Raw genomic sequence first — 7,801 nt, 5'->3', positions numbered from 1 at the left:
TTAACCAACTTGAACAAGATTTTGGTACTGTAAAATTTGACCTTAGTTCAGATTAGTAAACAGATCTTGTTTCTTTCGCCGTTTGAGTTTCGTTGCTCCGTTTGGTTTGATTCTTTTTTGCAAACCGGAGTTCTTAAGTTGAACTTTCTGGTTAGATCTTCTTATTTGAGTTTTACCCGTGCTTATTTGTTAGTTGCTTATGTATGATATTGTTTGTTTGCGATAGAATTCCCGGAGTGCGAAGCGTGTTATTTGGAGTCTCTAGGTTACGCGGATCGTCAACAAGGCAAGTAACACTTTGATCATATCCCTTTATCACCCAGTTTTTATGCATTAGCTCCAATCCTCAAACATTGCACGGTTAGGATGACATTAAATTGTGGGTGGGAAGTAGTTGATGAGGTAGAACCTATTGCCCTATTACATACAAACCCTGGGGAGTTACTTCTACGCGTTGCTTATATTGCTATGCTATGCTCGTAGACGTGGTTTGGGTCAGTGAAATCCATGACCGATGTGAGATTGTTAATTAATGGTTCAACTTAAGGTGGCAACTTAAATTTACATCTGGGTGGATTGAGGCACCTGGAGTACCCAGTGTTGCCTGTATTTTTTGGAAATCCCGGAGTACCCGTGTGATCTTTCTATGGACCGCCACCTAGGCTCAAAGGGAACTGAGATTTTTCATGCTAGAAACTTCCATGTGCAGCCACAAGCTATTATGGGCTCTAGCATAGTCGAATAAGTTACGTGAAGCTCTTGAAGAGGTAGATTAGCAGGTAGTGGGTTTGTAGGTTCGGTATGGTCTACCTGGAGTAGAGAGTTAATGTTTTTGAAAGACTGTGTCTTGGTCATCGTTTCTCAAACATCATGTAGTACGAGAAATCCAACGGAGGCGATCGAATCTTGTGGGGAAAAGTGCGCAAACCTCTGCAGAGTGTATAAACTAATCATGGTTAGCCGTGTCCCCGGTTATGGACAATCTTGAGTATCTAGTACTTGGAGTATCTTAAGTATCTCATCACTCTTAATTAATATTGTTGGGTTGTTAATCACTTTAATTGGGATTGAGTTGGAGGAACCTTTTCAATGATGTTTCAACTACCATGATAGTAAAAATTAAAATCTATTACTTTGCTGTAGGGAAAAATTGGCTTTTCGCAAAAACTGTAACCATAGAGCTTTCCACCAGCCATATATGCATGTAGTGATATCATTATTCTGTTTTTGCTCTATTGTGTTACTTTGCCAGTATATTCCATGTGCTGACCCGTTTTCAGGCTGTAACGTATTATGTTGCAGACTTTTCAGACAAGGAGTAAGGTTCGTTAGGTCGTTGCCGTGCAGCTCAGCTATGTCGTTGGAGTTGATGGACTCACTTTATCTTCCAAGCCTTTCGTTGTTATCATGTTAGATGGCCTTAAACCATATTTATTGTAATCAAACCTCTTTTGAGACATCTGATGTAATAAGTGTGTGATTTCTACTCTGTTATAAATCCTTTGAGTACTGTGTGTGTCAGCATTACCGATCCAGGGATGACACTGAAGCACAGAGACTTGACCGTTTAAGGTCGCGTCGCTACAAAGATGGTATCAGAGCACATGCTGAGTGTAGGACACGACCACTAAGATAAAGCCCTAGATCACTATTCTCTTCTCATTTCTGACTCCTCTCCATTTTCTACTCTTTAGGATGGCGGAGATGAAGAACAAGTTTGCACAACCGGATGAAGAATCACCTTTTGGACGACACCTGAAGGAAGTCACTAGGTACCTGAATATAGGAATACCAAGCTTCACCGGGACATACAATGCCACTTTACCAGAAGAGGAGCGATGGATGATTCAAGTTCAAGTTCCAGGAAGGGCATTCACGCCAGTCACTAAGCCCATAGAATTTTCCTTCGACACACCAACCTGGAGTTTAGGAAAGAGTATGGCAGCTCACATCACCATGGGACGCATTGGAGAAGTATATCACAAGGATCTTAAGGACACTATCTACCAGATATGTGGGCACCGAGACGAGCAATGGGAAATGATCAGCACCAGGAAGGATAGATCAATTGCAGCTTTCATCCTGGAACTAAACCAACATATTCGACGCCAGGAGAATCAGATGTGCGCAGACATGATAGATTTGAAGAAGGCAAAGACAAGGATCATCGAGCTAGAAGAAGAACTTAAGTCTACACGTGATGGATATGAGGAGGAAATTGCAACACTATTGGAGAAGAATGACGACCTGATTAAGAAGATCGGAATATTCATGGGAGACCCCACTCCAGTAGAAAAAGATGAAGAACCCAAGGAGATTCGACTGGAGGACTACATCATCATCGACGACACTGACTCCGACCTTAGCGATGATGGCTTTGAAGACGAAGTTGGAGCGGATATCATGGAGTCTGCAACCGACGAATATTTTTAGTAGACCACCATATCAGTAGTAGTATTCCACCATGTAAATATAGTAGTCCGAGCACTTTTGCGATAGTTAGATCGATTGTATGCCTTGCTTGATTGCTTGAGTGAAATGATTGTGTTTGTCTCATGTGCATATGGGTAGTGCCTTCTCATTAGACCTCATTCTATTCTAATCTCTTCCATCTAAACCCATCAGATGCCTCCAAGACGTGACCCCGGATTTTCCTTTCCACCTGAGCTCACTCAGTTGATCCAGCAGCAGAATACCCTGATGCAATTGTTAGTTCAGAATCAGGGCAACAACAACAATCCACCACCACCACCACCACCACCACCAGTTGACAACTTAGCCCGTTTTCTGAGGTTGCAGCCGCTGATGTTTTCCAGTAGCATCGAGCCTATAGTAGCAGATGATTGGCTCCGCAAGATTGGAAGGGAGTTGACCACTGCAGGATGTACTGATGCTGAGAAGGTGCGTTTTGACGCACATCAGTTGGATGGACCAGCAGCATCATGGTGGGAGAATTACACTGTCACCTACCCTATAGCCACAGTGACTTGGGACCAGTTCCAGCAAGCTTTCCGCACAGTCCATGTCTCAACTGGAGCTATGAGTATGAAGAAACGTGAGTTTCGCAACTTACACCAGGGGAACCGTACTGTGGCTCAGTACGTGGATGAGTTTAGCAAGCTATCGCGCTATGCCCCTGACGATGTGGCCACAGATGCCGCGAAGCAGGAGAAGTTTATGGAAGGGCTGAATGATGAGATGAGTATGCAGTTGATGGTAGCCACCTTCAACAACTACCAAGAGTTGGTAGATAATGCTCTTATGATTGAAGGGAAGCAACAGCAGATTGAGAGCCGTAAGAGGAAGTATGGACAAGGGAGGTATAACTCAGGATCTCAGCAGAAGCCTCGCCTAACCCCGAACTCGGGAGGACTTGTTCATAACCATGGAGGTCATAACCACACTGGAGGAGGATCGCATAATCACAATGGTACTAAGAATGGGAATGGGAACGGAGCCAATAACAATCAGAACCACCCCAATCCAGCCACACCTGCCAAAAGAGATCTAAGTCATGTTACTTGTTTCAAGTGCGGGAAGACTGGACACTATGCCATGGAGTGCCCTGAAGGAAAGAATGGAAATGGAAATGGGAGTGCTGGGAAGAAGCGCAATCCATTCAACAAAGGTCAAGTGAACCACATTAACGTGGAGGGGGTTGAAGAGCAGCCGGACGCGGTAATAGGTAAGTTTTTGGTTAAGTCATTTACCGCTCTTGTTCTATTTGATATTGGTGCATCGCATTCATACATATCAAGGGGATTTGTGGATAAGTTTAAACTACCAACCCAAACCCTTAGGACCCCTCTCTTAGTGAGTTCACCTGGAGTAGAGTATATGGCTAGTCGATGGTGCGACTAGATACCCATGACCATTGGCACCCATGTTTTTTTCGTCCGACCTAATTATCTCGGAGTCACAAGGATTGGATGTGATATTAGGTATGGAATGGATGTTAAAGTATGGAGGAAGCATTGACTATGCTAGTAAGTCAATTTATCTCACCACCACAAAGAGAAAAAGGATTAAGTATGTATCTAGGCATGTGCCTAGGAGGAGTCAAGTGAATACTCTCACGGGAGTTGTTCAGGAGGAAGTGCCTGTAGTGAAGGATTACCCGAATGTTTTTCCAGAGGAGTTACCAGGCAATGCCACCGGATCGGGATATCGAGTTTTTGATAGAGCTACTGCTAGGTACTGGGCCAATATCCAAGAGACCCTATCGGATGCCCGTGAATGATCCGGAGGAAATTAAGAAACAGATCAAGGAGTTGTTGGAGAAAGGATACATTCGAAGGAGTTCATCACCTTGGGGAGCCTCAGTGCTTTTGGTGGAGAAGAAGGATAAATCCCTAAGAATGGTTGTTGATTATCGGGCCTTGAATGAAGTGACGATCAAGAACAAGTACCCGCTGCCGATGATCAATGATCTGTTTGATCAACGGCAAGGAGCTAAGGTGTTTTCGAAGATCGATTTGCGATCAGGATACCATCAGTTGAAAATTCGAGAGAAATATATACCCAAGACAACATTCACCACGCGTTACGGATTATACAAATATACGGTCATGTCATTTGGACTGACTAACGCCCCTGCCTATTTCATGAGCATGATGAACAAGATGTTCATGGAGTATTTAGACAAGTTTGTTGTGGTGTTCATTGATGACATTATGGTATACTTGAAGAATGAAGAGGAGCACAAGGAGCATTTGCAACTAGTTCTCGAGAAACTCAGGGAACACCAGTTGTATGCCAAGTTCAGCAAATGTGAGTTTTGGTTGAAGGAAGTTGGATTCCTTGGACATGTTATATCAGGAGAAGGTATATCAGTAGACCCCAGCAAGGTTCAGTCAGTCACTGAATGGATAGCACCCACTTCAGTTAGCGAGATCCGCTGTTTTCTTGGACTCGCCGGATACTATCGGAGATTCATTGAGAATTTTTCCAAGATTGCGAAGCCAATGACAGAGTTATTGAATAAGGATACCAAGTTTAAATGGACAGAAGACTGCGAGGCAAGTTTTCAGGAGTTGAAGAAACGTATGACTACAGCCCCATTGCTGACGCTGCCAGATATACATAAGGATTTCCAAGTGTATTGCGATGCCTCTCGCTTAGGACTTGGATATGTGCTTATGCAGGACGGAAGAGTTTTTTCATATGCCTCGCGACAACTAAAACCTCACGAGTTGAATTATGCCACACATGATTTGGAGTTAGCAGCCATAGTGCATGCATTGAAGACTTGGAGACATTACCTTATTGGAAACCGTTGTGATGTGTACACGGATCATAAGAGTTTGAAGTACATGTTCACACAGAAGGAACTGAACCTTAGGCAAAGGAGATGGTTGGAGCTTATAAAGGATTATGACATGAAGCTGCATTATCATCCAGGAAAGGCCAATGTTGTAGCAGACGCTTTAAGCAGGAAGAGTTATGCTACTATCCTTGTGAGTAAGGGAGTGCCAAAGGAGTTAGCAGAGGATATCATGGAACTTTGATTAGAAATTGTTCCTAGAGGTTTTGTTGCAACAATGGAGGTTCAGTCTACATTGTTGGGAAAGATTCGAGAAGCTCAGAAGGATGACAAAGAGATTGCCGAGATAAAGGAGAAGATGAGCAAAGGAAAGGCCAAAGGTTTTCGTGAGGATGAGCACGATACCTTATGGTTTGAGGACCGGATATACGTGCCCAATAACACAGAGATCAGAAAGTTAATACTACAGGAGGCTCATGACTCACCGTACTCGATACACCCCAGAAACACCAAAATGTATTTGGATTTGAAGGAACGTTTCTGGTGGACAAGTATGAAGAAGGATATTGCCGAGTATGTAGCCGTATGTGATGTATGTCAGAGAGTGAAGGCAGAGCATCAAAAGCCGACAGGATTGTTACAGCCTATGCCGATACCCGAATGGAAGTGGGATAAACTTGGCATGGAGTTTATCACCGGATTGCCCAGGATCAAATCAGGATATGATTCCATATGGGTAGTACTTGATCGCTTGACCAAAGTGGCTCACTTTATCCCAGTGAAAACCACTTATACAAGTGCAAAGTTGGCCAAGATATATATGTCCAGGATCGTATGTCTGCATGGAGTTCCGAGGACCATCGTATCAGATAGAGGAACACAGTTTACCTCAAAGTTTTGGCATCAGCTACACCAGACCTTGGGAACAAGACTGGAGTTCAGTACAACGTTTCACCCGCAGACGGATGGACAGACCGAGAGAGTCAATCAGATTCTGGAGGATATGTTGAGAGCCTGTGCGCTAGATTATGGATCTAGTTGGGATGACAATTTGCCTTACGCAGAGTTCTCATACAATAATAGCTACCAAGCCAGTTTGAAGATGGCACCGTTCGAAGCCCTGTACGGACGAAGGTGCAGAACACCGCTAATGTGGGATGAAGTAGGAGACCGACAGTTGTTTGGACCAGGCTTGATCAAGGAGTCTGAAGAGAAGGTTAAGCTGATTCGTGATAGACTGAAGATTGCTCAGTCCAGGCAGAAGAGTTATGCAGACTCGAAACGCAAGGAGGTAACCTATGAAATTGGAGATAGAGCAGATCTGCGAGTATCGCCCTTGCGAGGAGTAAAACATTTTGGAGTTAAAGGAAAGTTAGTCTGAGATTTGTAGGACCGTATCTTGTTTTGGAACGGAAGGGAGAAGTTGCCTACAAATTGGAATTACCCGAGGGACTGTCAGGAGTTCATGATGTGTTCCACGTTTCACAGTTGAAGAAGTGTCATGCTGAGATGGCTGATATACCGTTAAGAGATACAGTACCCTTGGAGGCGATTCAGTTGGACAGTGATTTGACTTATGAGGAGAAGCTAGTCAAGATTTTGGAGTTTGCCAGTCGAGTCACCCACAACAAGGTCATCAAGTTTTGCAAAGTTCAGTGGAGCCACCATACCGAGGATGAAGGCACCTGGGAACGAGAGGATGATCTAGGCAAAGACCACCCACACCTATTTTTCTAGCCAACCCGAATCTCGAGGGAGAGATTCATCTTAAGGGGGTAGGTTTGTAACATCCCAAAATTTCAATTTGGAATGTTATACATAGGTCATTCTTGCATATCATATTTTATTGCATTTTCGTTCAGCAATCCTCGAAATCCTAAGCAACTCAAGGACCCACGGAGAGAGTTGGGGATTTCCCGGTTTCCTTATTTGATTTTATCAAATAGTGAAACGAGGATTTTGGTTTTAATTATTTTTCTCTCCGAAAATATTTCACAATTAAAAATATATGAGAGGAGATAATATGATTTCTCCAAAATAAATGAAATATTGGAGGAAAAATATTAAAATTATTTATTTGATTTTATTTGGATTTTATTGCAATTTTGTTGGCATTAGAAAAATTACATGTTTTTCAAAACTGCATTTAGGGCCAAGAAAATGTTCATCTTGTTCTAAATATTTTATTTAGACGGTTGAAAATTATTTTGGCATTTTTAGATTTTTATTTTATTTTCTAGGATTTATTTTCTGTTCGGTGAAATTATTTTTATTTTACCTTTTAAAAAGAACTCCCAAACGCTGACTGGACCAAACCCAGCCGGGCCGGCCCAACCGTCGCTGCCGCCGTCTCCCGCGCGGAGTCGCGCGCCGCCGCCCCGACTCGGATCGGAGTCCGAGCCGGACTCCTCCACCGCCGCCGCCTTGCCCCCTCCCCCAAGCCACCTCTCCCCCCTTATATACCGCGCCACCCCACCGCCACCACCACCAAACCCCGCCGCCCCGCAGCCCGAGCCGAGCCGCGCCGCCCGCTCCTGC

The sequence above is a fragment of the Triticum dicoccoides genome, chromosome 2A, assembly GCF_002162155.2.
Source record: "Triticum dicoccoides isolate Atlit2015 ecotype Zavitan chromosome 2A, WEW_v2.0, whole genome shotgun sequence".
Taxonomy (NCBI): Eukaryota; Viridiplantae; Streptophyta; class Magnoliopsida; order Poales; family Poaceae; genus Triticum; species Triticum dicoccoides.
This window is presented reverse-complemented; position numbering follows the sequence as displayed.